Below are 12,438 nucleotides of genomic sequence, written 5' to 3' on the forward strand. Positions count from 1 at the left end.
TTGCCCCAGCCTTGCCCTAATCTGTCTTTGGGGTCACTAAGGAGACCTTGAGTGAAGTACCCTCAGCCACTTCATGCAACTGCTGCAGGAATCGCCAGTTCTTCTGACTTTTTAAGAACACCTGGAAATTTGGATTTCTTTTTGTGAAGCATCCTGATTTTTATTTTTATTAAAAAAAATTTTTTTTGGTGGGGGGGAGGTAATGAGATTTCTTTCTTGTTTGCTTGCTTAATGGAGTTTCTGGGGATTGAACGCAGGACCTCGTGCATGCTAAGCAGGACCCCTGAGCTATACCCTCCCCCAACATCCTGATTTTTAAATGTCAGCAACGCAGTTAGAATTTTTACAGGATATTGGGCCACAGCTTGTCCAGGGGCCACCAGTATGCAACCCTTATTCAAACAGTAATTCCTCCTCTGGGACTGAGCTGAGGAGTGAGATGCCATGCTGTTCCCAGGCATCTGGTTCTTTGTGCATTGCAGGAGGTGAGCAAGGGAGTTTGCTGTGGGGATGACAGCAGCCCTGGCAGGGGAGCCCAACTAGGAGGCCAGCAGCTCAGATCACAGAGTAACAGTGTTGCACAAAGTTCTTGAAGTTTCAGAATATGGTGTCTCCATCTTCCTGTGTAAGAAACTGTCCTCTCCATGACAACTGGATGATTTTGAAGACATACCAATGGTTTCCCAACATCACCATGAGAGCATGTTCAAAATGAACATTCCAGGGGTCAGGTTTTCTTCAGGATCCTGGTTCATTCGTTCTGGATGGGGGCCCAGGAATCTGCATTTCACAATCAAAGCCCAGGGGTTTAGATAGTAAGAAACCCTGAAAATTATGAGACAGGCTTGGGTGAATGACTTTGGGTTTAACCTCTCTGAGACTCAGTTTCTAACTCTGTAAAATGGGGATAATATCATTTCGCCTCCTAGCCTTATGCAGGGCGTTCAAAGAGAAGGAGTAATTATTATTGTTCTGTAGGTCAAGAGACTGATTATGAGGGCACATTCTTCCCCCGCAAGTGAGCTAGGAATTGGATTTGAACCCCCGGCCCGCCCAGGATTCGAACTCGCCAAGTGCCTCGCGCCTCCTTGACGTCACCAAGTCACCTCTGAATATCGGCTTGTCGCCCCGCCGCCGGGTCCACCACACAGTACCGATTGTACGTACTATACGTGTTAGCATAGCCCCGCCCCCCGCGCGCTCTCCCCTTACGGGTGGCCAGCAGCGGTGCCACTCAGCGCTCCTCCTCCCGGCCCCTCCCGGGCCCCGCGCCCCGCCCCCTCGCCTAGGCGCAGCCTACCCCGCTGCCTACTCTGAGCCCCACCCCCAGCCCAAGCTCCAGCCGCCGGGGCTCACGATTGGCTATACCGGCCGACAGGGCCCGCCCCCCGCGCGGCTGGCCCCGCCCCGTAGGAGGGGAGCGAGCGCTCGCGCGCCCCGCGGTGGGTTCGGCTGCGCGGCGGGGCTGAGGCGGCCGTGTTGGCCCGAGCGCAGGTAAGGGAGCGTGCGGCCGCGATTCAGGCCGAGATCCGCTGCCCCCGACTCGGGCACCGGGGGTCCAGGGTGCAGGCCGGGGAGGACGGTAGGCCTGCGTGGCTCGGGGCTGGAGGGTCCTGGAACGGCTCGGATTTGGCTACAGGCGGAGTTGGGGGTCGGGGTCTGTGAGGAGAGGGCGGCGGCCAGGGGTCCTGAATGGGCTTGGGGGTCGGGATCCGCTGAGGAGGGGCCGAAGATCCGGACTGGAGTTGAGGGTCAAGGTCTGTGAGGAGCGGCTGGGGCCGGGGATCCAGGTTAGAGTTGGGGGTGGGGGTCTGTGAGGAGGAACTGAAGCTGGGAATCCGGACTGGAGTGGGGGGTCGGGGTCTGTGAAGGGAGGGGCTGGGGCCGGGGAGTTGGGTTGGAGTTGGAGGCCGGAGCTGGGGATTGGGGGTCGAGGTTAGTTGGGGAGCCAACTGCGGAAGGAGTTGGGGGTCAGAGTCCGCTGAGGAGGAGGGGGCTGAGGCTGGGAATCCGGACTGGAGTTGGGGGCCGGGGTCCACTGAAGGAGGAGTGGGGATCCAGGCTGGAGGTGGGAGTCAGGGTCTGTTGTGGGGGTTGGGCAGGGGGTCCCGGCTGGAGGTGGGGGCTGGCACTGGAGTTGGGGATGGGGGCCTGACCTGGGGCTGGAGGTTAGCTGGGGAGGCGACTACGATAGAGTTGGGGGTCCTGCCGGCTGGGGAGGGTGATTGAGGAACTCGGGGTCAGAGTGCGCTGGCACAGGGCCTGAAAGCAGAGTTTGGGGAGAGCTGGGGGAGGCAGGTAGGGGTCAGGCCCCTTTCAGAAGGCTCTCAGGGGCTATTGGGAGAAATGGAGAGTTAGGAGTAGGGGGGTGATGAGATAGGAGTGGGGGGTGGAGGAAGGTGGGATGGAGGCTGGTAGACCCCCCCACTCACACAGGTGTTTTGCGGGAGGGTGACTTCAGGAGGAAATGGGGGCTTGGTTAGAAGTCAGTTATGAGGATTGTGGCGGGGAATCAGCCCCCACTTCTGCTGATAATTGAGTATAGAAGGGGTCCTGAGGGAGAAACCCGTGGGCAACGCAGAGAGTTGGAGGAGACGGGTGTTGGACATACTTCACGAGGTCTGTTTCTGGGACGTCAGGTGCAAAGGGGAAAGTCTTGGGAAGCTGAGAAAGGCTCGTGTGGGTGACTGAATTTTTCAGGAATTTTTGGGCTCAGGAGCGAAGAATCAGAGTGGGAGTTTTGGGGACAAGGATGTTGAGGGACGTGGGTGGCACTTTATTTTTCCCGGGGAGCGGGGGTTGCTGGGGCTGAAAGGTGGGCGAGAGAAGACAGATGTGATGAGCCGCAGCTGAGAGCCTCCACTGTTGCTAGGAGTCAGGGAGGCCAAGGCCAGGTTCGCAAACTTGTTCAGTTATGGGCTGAAGTCTTGCACAGACTGAGAGTGTGGTGGGCCTCAGAAGGTGGGCCTGCATTCCAACCTCAGCTCTTACTGCCTGCTTGGCTGTGCTGCCTCTGGGGGTTAGTCTACTCCTCTGTAAAATGGGAATAATAAAACAGGAGCAGGTCACTCCCAGGATCGCTGCCAGGGTCAAATGAGGGGATGCGTGCACCTAGCCAGCTCCTGGCACATGCCGAGGGTACGTGCGCATTGATAATAATGTTCTAAATTAAGTTTTTTAGGGGGGAGGAAGGTGGGTGGGTACAATTGCTGGTTGTCAGGGAGGGGAGGGGAGGAGTCACTTAGAGCTTGACATCAGCCCCTCAGTCTTGGGGTGCACATGAGAATCCCTTGTGGGATTTTTAAAAAGAATCTGCAATTTTTCCCTTCATATTATAAAAAATTAGGGAAAGACAACAATAAAAAATAGAGAAATCTCCCAGGATCTGCCTGGATTCTCTTTGTCAAGGAACAAGTACATGTATTTAAGAGAAATCTTCCTGGGTCGTTCTGATTTAGGTGTACCCCAAAGGAGCCATTTGGATGTGTGCCCTGAAGGGGACCATTGAGCCACAATGATACACTCTTAAAACATACGAGCTTTACAACTTGAGTTCACTTGGTGGACCAGGGTCTTCCTCCTGGGCACTGCTGACAGACCTTGTACTGCTGGCCTGGGGGTCTGGGTCACCCTATGGGAGGCTGTCCTGGGCACCGTGGAGTGTGGAGCTGCATCCCTGGCCCCTATCCACTGGATGCTGGGAGCACCCCCATTTGTGAAGACTACAGATGTCCCCAGACAGTGCCCCCTTTTCCCAGGGGCCAGAATCACCCTCTGGTGGAGATCCCCTCTTCCAGACAAAGCTAAGTTATTTTCTGCTTGAAGGATCACATCTCTTAACAGACACACACTACTGATATAAAGTAAACAACGAGGACCTACTGTACAGCACAGAGAACTATATTCAATTTCTTGTAATGAGCTATAATGGAAAAGAATCAGAAAAAAATATATATATATGTGTATGTATAACTGAGTCGCTTTGCTGTACACCTGAAACTAACATTGTAAATCAACTACACTTCAATAAGAAATAAAAATTAAAAAAAAATCACATCTCGCCTATGATCCTTAGGAAGTACAGCTATTCAGATTTGAGTTGGTTTATAAGTCATCTCGTGTTCTCATTTTGAGAGGAGAAAAAAAGAATTCACACTGCTTTTAGAATTTTAGAAATTCTGACTTCTTTCTAGGTGGGTCTTTTGTGTGGCTTTTGAACCCTTATACTGAGTTTGAATACGGGAGTAACTGATCGGTGGCAGGCACAGAAGGATGCCTGCATCTGAGATTTGTTTCCCTGGTTGTAACCTAGTGCACGAGGCTTCTGTAGAAGCTTGAGGTCTTTGGGTGATTCTTGGCCTCCTAGAAAACACCTGTGACAGATGTGACAGAAGCCGTGCACCCCTGTTCTTGTTTGCGTTTCCTGAAGCCCGGGGCCCTATGGTGTGAAGAGGGACGCAGCTGAATGTGAATTACCCCAGCACAGACGGTTCAGCTTGGTGCTTCCTGAATAGGGGCATTTTTTGGAAAACCCGGTAGCAGTGTAACAGGTACCTTCTTCTATCCAAGGTGTTACTACGGGTTTTCTCATTTGCATCTGGAAACAAACAATTGTCTTTAAGATCGTATTTCCTAGGACATTTGTGTTCTTGAAGCTCATCTGTCATTTCTTACGGGAAAGTGTGGTTGGGCCTGGCCTCCATGACTATGGAACTTTCCAGAGCTTTCTAGAGAGGACGGTTCCCTAGGACAGTTGCGTGATTGCTGGGTGTTGACACAGACTTCTCTGAGCTGCGTCTTCACTGAGCAGAGCAGACCGAGATTGATCGCCCAGGCTGCGTCTTTGTTCTGGGAAGGCTTGTCTCCGTGAAGTCTCATGTCCTTGACCACGTCAGGGTTTGCGACATTCAGTGTTCATTTTGACAGCTCTGGACCACATGTTTCCCTGCTTCTCTCGGGCTGCCCTTTGATGTGGCCCCTCACTTTCTCTTAAGGGTCTGGAGAGAAGTGTTTGCTACACATCACCCAGAAGACCTCAGAGACCAGACCGGGCCACTGAAACGGTGGGACAACTTGTCCTGAGCACTCGGGTCCACTCTCCTCCTCATCCACCCTGTGGCTTGTATCTTGTCCTGCCCGCTCTTGGGCAGGGGGGCTTGTGGGCAGCTCTGAGACTCTTCCAGAAATAGATCTGGGTCTCATTGAGAACCTTGCAAAGGGGAAAAGTCTGACTGTTCTTTATTTTTTAAATTGAGGTACAATTGCCACATCATAAAACTCCTCCATTTTGAGCACACAGTTCAGTTTTTTGTAAGTTTATCAAGTTGTGTAACCATCTCCATAAACCCGTCTCAGAACCTTCCATCACCCCAGTAAGATCCTTGATCCCCATTCACAGTCACTCTCCCACCCTCTCCCCAGCCCCTGACAGCCAGGAGCCCCCTCCCTGTGTCTGGGGACTGGCCTCTTCTGGACGTTTCACATCCATGGACTCACACGCTGTGTGTCCTTCTGTGTCTACTTCTCTCACTGAGCACCATGTTTTCAGGGTCCGTCCACGTGGGAGCGGGTGTCAGGGCATCTCTCCTGTTTGTGGCTGAGTGATGCTCCCGAGGGTGGAGGGACCATGTGTGTTTATCCACTCACCCGTCACTGGGCATCTGGGTTGCTCCCACGTTTTGGCGGTGAAGAATCAGGCTGCTGTGGAATGGCTTATTTCCTGGGCATTTGACAGCCCACTGAACTGAAGATCAGGAAGGTCGGGTGTCAGCCCTCCGGCTCTACCTCTCTCTCCTGCCACGTGTTTTCCCCCCTTGAGTTAAATGCTTCACCTTCTTGTGCACAGAGCATCCCTGCTGGCTGATCAGCCTTCACTCTCTCTGGCTCCAGTAGGTCGACTGGAATCCTCTCTACAGCTAAGATCGGTTTGTCATTTCCCTGCCACCTTCGCCATCTTGCCACTCTCTTGACAAAATAAAAATTGCTCCCTTGGCCCTGGTGGCACCGGGACTTGCCCCCCCCAACCTTGGAGTGTCCTTCACTTTGACTCCAGTAAGGGCCCCTCCCGCTCCTCCCTGCCGCCCGCCCAGCACAGACCCCCAGCTTTCCTGGATGGTGCAGTTTGCTGTCTCCTTTGTCTGAAACCTTCCTTCCTTCCTTCCTCTCCCCAACAAAGGCTGGTTGTGTGCCTATTTTAAGCCTCAGACCGGGTGCCAGGCGCCGGGAACGCCATGTGAATGAGACGCTTGTATGCGAGCAAGGGGCAATGGGGAGATTGGGGGGCCCCGGGGCCATGCTGTCCCTGGCTCAGACCTCTGAGTCGGGGTTCTCGGGGGTGGCGGAGATGGGGGCCCAGGCCTGTGTTCCGAGAGCCCCACAGGTGCCACGACAGTAAGACATCTTCCAGGAGGCAGAGGGGTGGGGATAAGTCCTCAGGGGAAGAGGCCAGAGAGCAGGATCGCCCCGAGGAGTTTGCCAGGGGACAGGTCAAGGGGGTGTGCAGAGGTGGGGTGGGTTGTTCCTTGACATCTAGGGCAGGCCCCCTGCTCCCTGCGTCACCGTGGACACTAGGGCAGGTCATTCTCTGTGCAGGCCACCCCGGGCACCGGGTGGAGAGCAGCCTCCCCGTCCCCCCCACTCTTGATGCCAGGTTGCGGCACCGAAGGAGAGAAACTGATATGTAGAAATTGCTGCTTTCTTTGGAATTTCTGAAAGTTAACCACTTGGAGATGATAAAGTACAAAAGATGACCCCTCTCTGGTGTGTGTCAGTCGAGAGTCTGCTTTTCCTGACCGTAACTGTGGATGTGCGTGTATGTCCACGTGAGCTCTCCGCCTGGGCGAGGGGCCAGGTGGATCTGGGGTGCAGATGAATTTGAAACCCGCCCGCCAGCTCTGCGTCATGACAGTTACTGCGTGTCACATCTTTTGTCCTTTGTTGTCCTGGCCCTGACCCCTGCTCTGCCTCCTCAAGAACCTCCTTAATGTGGTGGACAAAAAAGCACAGGGCAATCAAAGAAGGAAAGGATCCAGCCAAGTCCATGCAGAGCCTGTGCCGGGACTGTCGGTGAGTCCAGCCGCAGCCCCACTAGCCTTGTTCTTGCCTAACTGCCTGCCTGACTTCCTGGGGCCCCCATAACACAGCACTGCAGACTGGGTGGCTTTTAGCCGCAGGAATCTGTCTTCTCCCGGCCCTGGAGGCCAGAAGTCTGAAACCGAGGGTGTGGCCGAGCTTCACTCCCCTCTCCGGGCTCCAGGGAAGGGTCCTTCCTGCCTCTCTCCATTTCTGGAAGGTGGAGGTTTCCAGCATTCCTTGGTGCCCCTTGGCTTATATAGACACATCACTCCAGTCTCTGCCTCTGTTGTCACGTGGCCGTTACCCTGTGTGTCCATCAAAGCAAAGCCGGGGCTGGACGGTAGTTAGAATGGTAAAACCAGACTTTACTCAGGAACTAATGCAACAGGGAAAAGAAACTTCCACGTAGAATGGGGCTCAGCCCTGGTTCCAGCGTGGACAAGCGGGGGTCAGTGGAGGGAAAGTTGCTGAGAGGAAATTTAAGGGGGATTCTGGCTAAACAGACCTCACAGGACTCCTGGTGTGCACAGGCTGGCCATCAGACATCCCTGGGGGCGGGATCAGGAGTGGTCAGACACACAGGATAGGGGTGTCTCGATCAACCAACTTAGCAGGCTTCTTGCTAAAATGGGACAGTGCAGAAACCCAAAAGTCAAGGCCCCCCTCCCTGGAAAGTTCAAGGTAACCTGAGTCTCATCTGGCCAAGGAGAGAATCTGTCATGTCTCATGTGTGTACAGGACACCCGTCGTTGGACCAGGACCACCCGACTCCAGCGTGACCTCGCTTTAACTCAGTGACACATGCAAAGGCGCCATTTCCAAGTCAGGTCCCATCCCCAGGTCCCAGGGAGGTCTCTTAGGGGAGGGAGACACACTACCTCAAAAGGGGTCACCCTCGTCAGGTGACAGTCAGCTTTTCTGGGGCTTCATGATCCTAGTTGCCAGATGGCCCTTCCCCTTTCCCCTGTGCCCTCTTTCTCTACACCAGAAAAGGAAAAATTTGCACCATCTCATAGAAAATAGGGAACTCTGGGCCTGACTCGGCCCCTGGGAGGAAGTGGGAGTTTTCAAGTCCACGGGGACAGGGACGTGGAGGAGGTCCCAGGTGACCCCGCAGCCCCGGAGAAGCTCTTGATTATTTGAGACTGGGCAGGAACACCGCCTCGGCCACCTTCCAGGTTGTGAGGATCGAACAAGCCACCTCCAGAAGGAGGCCGTGGGAATTCTAAAGCTCCATAAACATGAAGTGTTCTTGTTAGTAACGCGATGGGTTTGACCAAGGCAGGGCCTCTGCTTACTGCGCTGTGGACTCTCGGGGCAGATCATTCTCTTGCGGGGGGTGGGGGGGGGCGTCCTGGGCGCTGTGGAGTGTGGAGCAGCCTCCCCGGATCCCACCCAATAGAAACAGGATTGGAGCCTCAGGCGTAGTCTTATTTTTTTATTTTTTATTTTCAAAAAACTTTTGGTGAAGTGTAGTTGATATACAATGTTAGTTTCAGGTGTACGGCAAAGTGATTCAGTTACACATATACATACATATATATTTTTTCTTTTCAGATTCTTTTCCATTATAGGTTATTATAAGAAATCAAATATAGTTCCCTGTGCTATACAGTAGTAGGTCTTTGCTGTTTGTTTATTTTATATACAGTAACGTATGCGTCTGTTAATCCCCAACCGCTAATTTATCCTTCCCTTCCCTTTCCCCTTTGGTAGCCAGTTTGTTTTCTATGTCCATGAGTCTGTTTTTGGTTTATAAATAGAATCTGTATCATTTTTTGGGTAGATTCCACATATAAGTGATATGATATATTTGTCTTTCTCTGACTTATTTCACTTAGTATGATAATCTCTAGGTCCATCCATGTTGCTGCAGATGGCATTATTTCATTCTTTTTTATGGCTGAGTAGTATTTCATTGTATAAATGTACCACATCTTCTTTACCCAGTCATCTGTCGATGGACATTAGGCTGTCTCCATGTCTTGGCTGTTGTAAATAGTGCTGCTGTGAACATAGGGGTGCATGTGTCTTTTCAAATTAGAGTCTTCTCCAGACGTATGCCCAGGAGTGGGACTGCTGGATCATAGGATAAGTCTATTTTTAGTTTTTTAAGGAACCTCCTTACTGTTTTCTGTAATGGCTGCACCAATTTACATTCTCACCAGCAGTGCAGGAGGGCTCCCTTTTCTCCACAGCCTCTCCAGCATTTGTCATTTGTGAAATTTTTAGTGATGGCCATTCTGATGGGTGTGAGGTGGTACTTCATTGTAGTTGTGATTTGCTCTTCTCTGATAATTAGTGATGTTGAGCATCTTTTCACGTGCTTCTGGGGCATCTGGATGCCTCAGGAGGAATTCTAAATGAGTAGCTGCAGTCCAAACAGTAAAACAGGTGAAACTAATTTCATTGGTCTATTTTATGCAACCTGATACATCCCAAACATTACCCTTTCATCACATAATCACCCTGAAGAAGGGATGAATGAGCTAGTTTCCGTTGCTTCTTTCATTCAGTCTCCAGAATCTGATGTGTATTGTGCCCTCACAGACTTTCACATCTTAGAATGAGCCCCATTTCACGTGCTCAGTGCCACCCGTGGCCAGTGGCCGCCACACCGGACATGGCAGGTATAGGACGTGAACGAGAGGAATTTTAGGAGAAGATAAAACTGAAGGCCTGTGAGTGCAGCTTCACATTTGGACACATTGAGGGTCACCTTTAGAGCTACTGAAGTCTCTGCTGGTTGAAAATGCAGATTGGGAATCAGAGCTTCTCGGAAAGTCCGTTCCAGGAGGACCCTGAGATCGTCCAGTTCAGTGGTGCCGTGATTTATGGGCCAAATCCAGGCTCGTAATCTTTTTTATACGGCCCCTGAGCTAAAAAGGGTTTTTACATTTTTTAAATGGTTGAAAAAAATCAAGTGAAGCATAATATGTTGTGTCACCTGAAAATTCTGGAGCGTTCACCTTTCAGTGTCCAGAAACAAAGCCTTTTGGCATGGCACAGACCCACGTGCATCCATTCGCATGTTGCCTGTGGCGGCTCCCCTGCTGCATTCGAAACTGCGGCTCGCAAAGCAGGAAGTACCGATTCTCTGGCCCCTAGGAGAAAAAGTCTTTCAACCCCCTCGTGCAGCTTTTGTGATTTACAGATGAGGAGACTGAGGCCCAGAGGTTTCACGGGGTCATGGCAAAGCTAGGACTTGAACTTGGGGTTTCATAGCTTTTATGGCTTCATTTAAGCACCAGTTTTGGAAGAACAAACAGCACTTACCTGCCGAGGGGCTGCTCGACGCAGCCTGGTTGGGGACTCCGCAGCCTTCTGGCTGAGCAGGGGGTTAACAATCTAGGAACAAATGTGTGGAATGATTTTATTTCCCACAGCGTTGTGCCGTGCTGAAACGGGTCATTTCCTTTCCTTAGTGTCACGAGATGTAAGGGACGTGCGTCTTAGAACAGGCTCTTAGAATTGACAAACTGTGGTACCTGATAGCTCAAAATAAGTCACATTCAAAATATTAGTTATGTTTATTATAATGTTACTTAAAGACATTCAAAGGGGAAACTATGTATGAAAGTCTGTGCTCATAGCTTTTATAAAATAAACCAGAAAAAGCAGGTAAAAATGAAATAGTAGCCCGCTGAAGTAATGGTCATCCGAATGCACATTCAGACAAACCCTTTTAATGCCAGGCAATGGGGCTTTTTAAGAGTGATGTTCCAGGGTCACAGTTTGCCAGGCGGAGCGTCCCAGAGCAAGGTGGCAAGAGGCGGGTTGCTAACGCCCCCTCTCCTTGGCTGGGCGCCCAGGCCAGGCCTCTTCCTTCAACTCCCCCTGAACTTACAAGCGCCTTTGTCTTTAGGAGGAGAAACTGTCAAAGTAGTTCTTCAAGGCTGATTTTTAAATATTCGAGACAGCAGAGAGAAATGGATTTTCTTTTCCAAATTGCTACTTAATGAAATACAGAGTTTTTTCTGACTTGAATTTTCGATAGTTGGCAGCAGGAGGTGATGGGAGGAAGAGGAGCTGGGTGGGGCTCTGTGGATGCGCTGGGCATTTTTTTTATTGTCTGAAAAAATAGGCTGGCTCCTGTCTGTCTCTGTCTGTCTCATAAGAGGGTCCCAGGAGTCTCTCAGGGGCTGCGTAAAGAAAACAAAAGCACATCTGGTGATGTTCAGAAACCTCGGAGGTGTGTGCAGGTTTCAGGCGACAGAGGCCCCGGGACCAGGGTTTTGGAACCCTGGGTTCCCATCTCGCTCCATCTCTCATTTCCAAGTTGGCGAAGTCCCCTCACCTCTGGGCCCCCCACTTCCCTCGCTGTGCAGTGGGGCTTAGGCTAAGCCAATACCCGTGCCTGTCGCTCCGGGTACCACAGCTCAGCACCCCACGTGTTGTCTCTGAGAAAGACAGCTGACTGAGGTCAAAGACCTGTTTTTGTTTTTTTTTGTTTTTTTTTTTTATCTTTTTACTTTGGACTAATTTCAGATGTCCAGAAAAGTCTCGGGTAGAACAGAGAGTCCTGTATGCCCCTCACCCAGCTTCTCCCCCGCCAGCATCCTGTACCCCGGGGCGGCTTCACCACACCAGGAAGTTACCACCGATGCGTTACCGTTGCTTGGATCTCACTCGCTTTCCCCTAATGTCCTTTTCTGCCCCAGGACCCCTCCAGGATATCACAGGACATAGAGCTGTCACGTCTTAGCCCCTCTGAGTGGCGACAGTTTCTTTGACTTTCGTGCCTCAACAGCTGTGAGGAGGACAGTCAGGAGTTTTGCAAGATGCCCCTCGGTCTGGGTTTGTCTGACATTTTTCTTGTCATTAGATCACAGGTGCAGGGCCTTCTTGTCACCTCCCATCGGGGGTCCCTGACACCCACGCGGCATCACCCAGATGTTAACCTTGATCACCTGTCCCTGGTAGCGTTCGCCCCCCTGCCAGGTTCTCAGAGGCCTGGATTAGTCTCCTTCCGCCTGTAATCGGCTGAGGGAGTCCCAGGGCCCCCTAGAACACCTCCGTATGTTCCCTGACCGACGCCGGATTCTCTGTCCTCTGGGCTGCAAACTTTGACTTCGGTCTCTGTTGTAAACTTTCTCCTGGTTCAGCCACACCCAACAAAGCCTGTGCTCTTGGAGATGCTTCTGGGGAGCTGGAAACTCATTGTCTTGGGGGTCGTGGCCGCAGATACTGCAGGGTGTTGGGCACGTGAGTCCCACTGGTCTCAAATCCGCACGTGGTTTGGTGATGGGTGCTGGACAGTCCCGCAGATGGTGCCTGAAATCAGAGCAGAAGCCAGCCCTGCCGGAGTGTTTGGGCCCAACTCTGCGTAGTGACCACGGCCACTTTCTGATAAAGGAGGGGGAG

General features: G+C 52.0%; 1 protein-coding gene across 4 annotated transcripts in view; it reads left to right on the top strand.

The window, feature by feature from the left end:
* The first annotated feature begins 1,381 nt into the window (after positions 1-1,381).
* Positions 1,382-12,438, top strand: part of GNG7 (G protein subunit gamma 7) — a 128,122-nt gene continuing 117,065 nt past the window's right edge. For 2 of the 4 annotated variants that reach the window (XM_074351190.1, XM_074351187.1), the window contains exon 1: positions 1,403-1,494. The gene's annotated coding sequence lies outside the window, so the exon portion shown is untranslated. Of the gene's footprint in view, positions 1,495-12,438 lie in introns of all 4 variants that reach the window. The other 2 variants (XM_074351185.1, XM_074351186.1) reach the window with 2 other exon arrangements.

This window comes from Camelus bactrianus, chromosome 22, assembly GCF_048773025.1.
Source record: "Camelus bactrianus isolate YW-2024 breed Bactrian camel chromosome 22, ASM4877302v1, whole genome shotgun sequence".
Lineage (NCBI taxonomy): Eukaryota > Metazoa > Chordata > Mammalia > Artiodactyla > Camelidae > Camelus > Camelus bactrianus.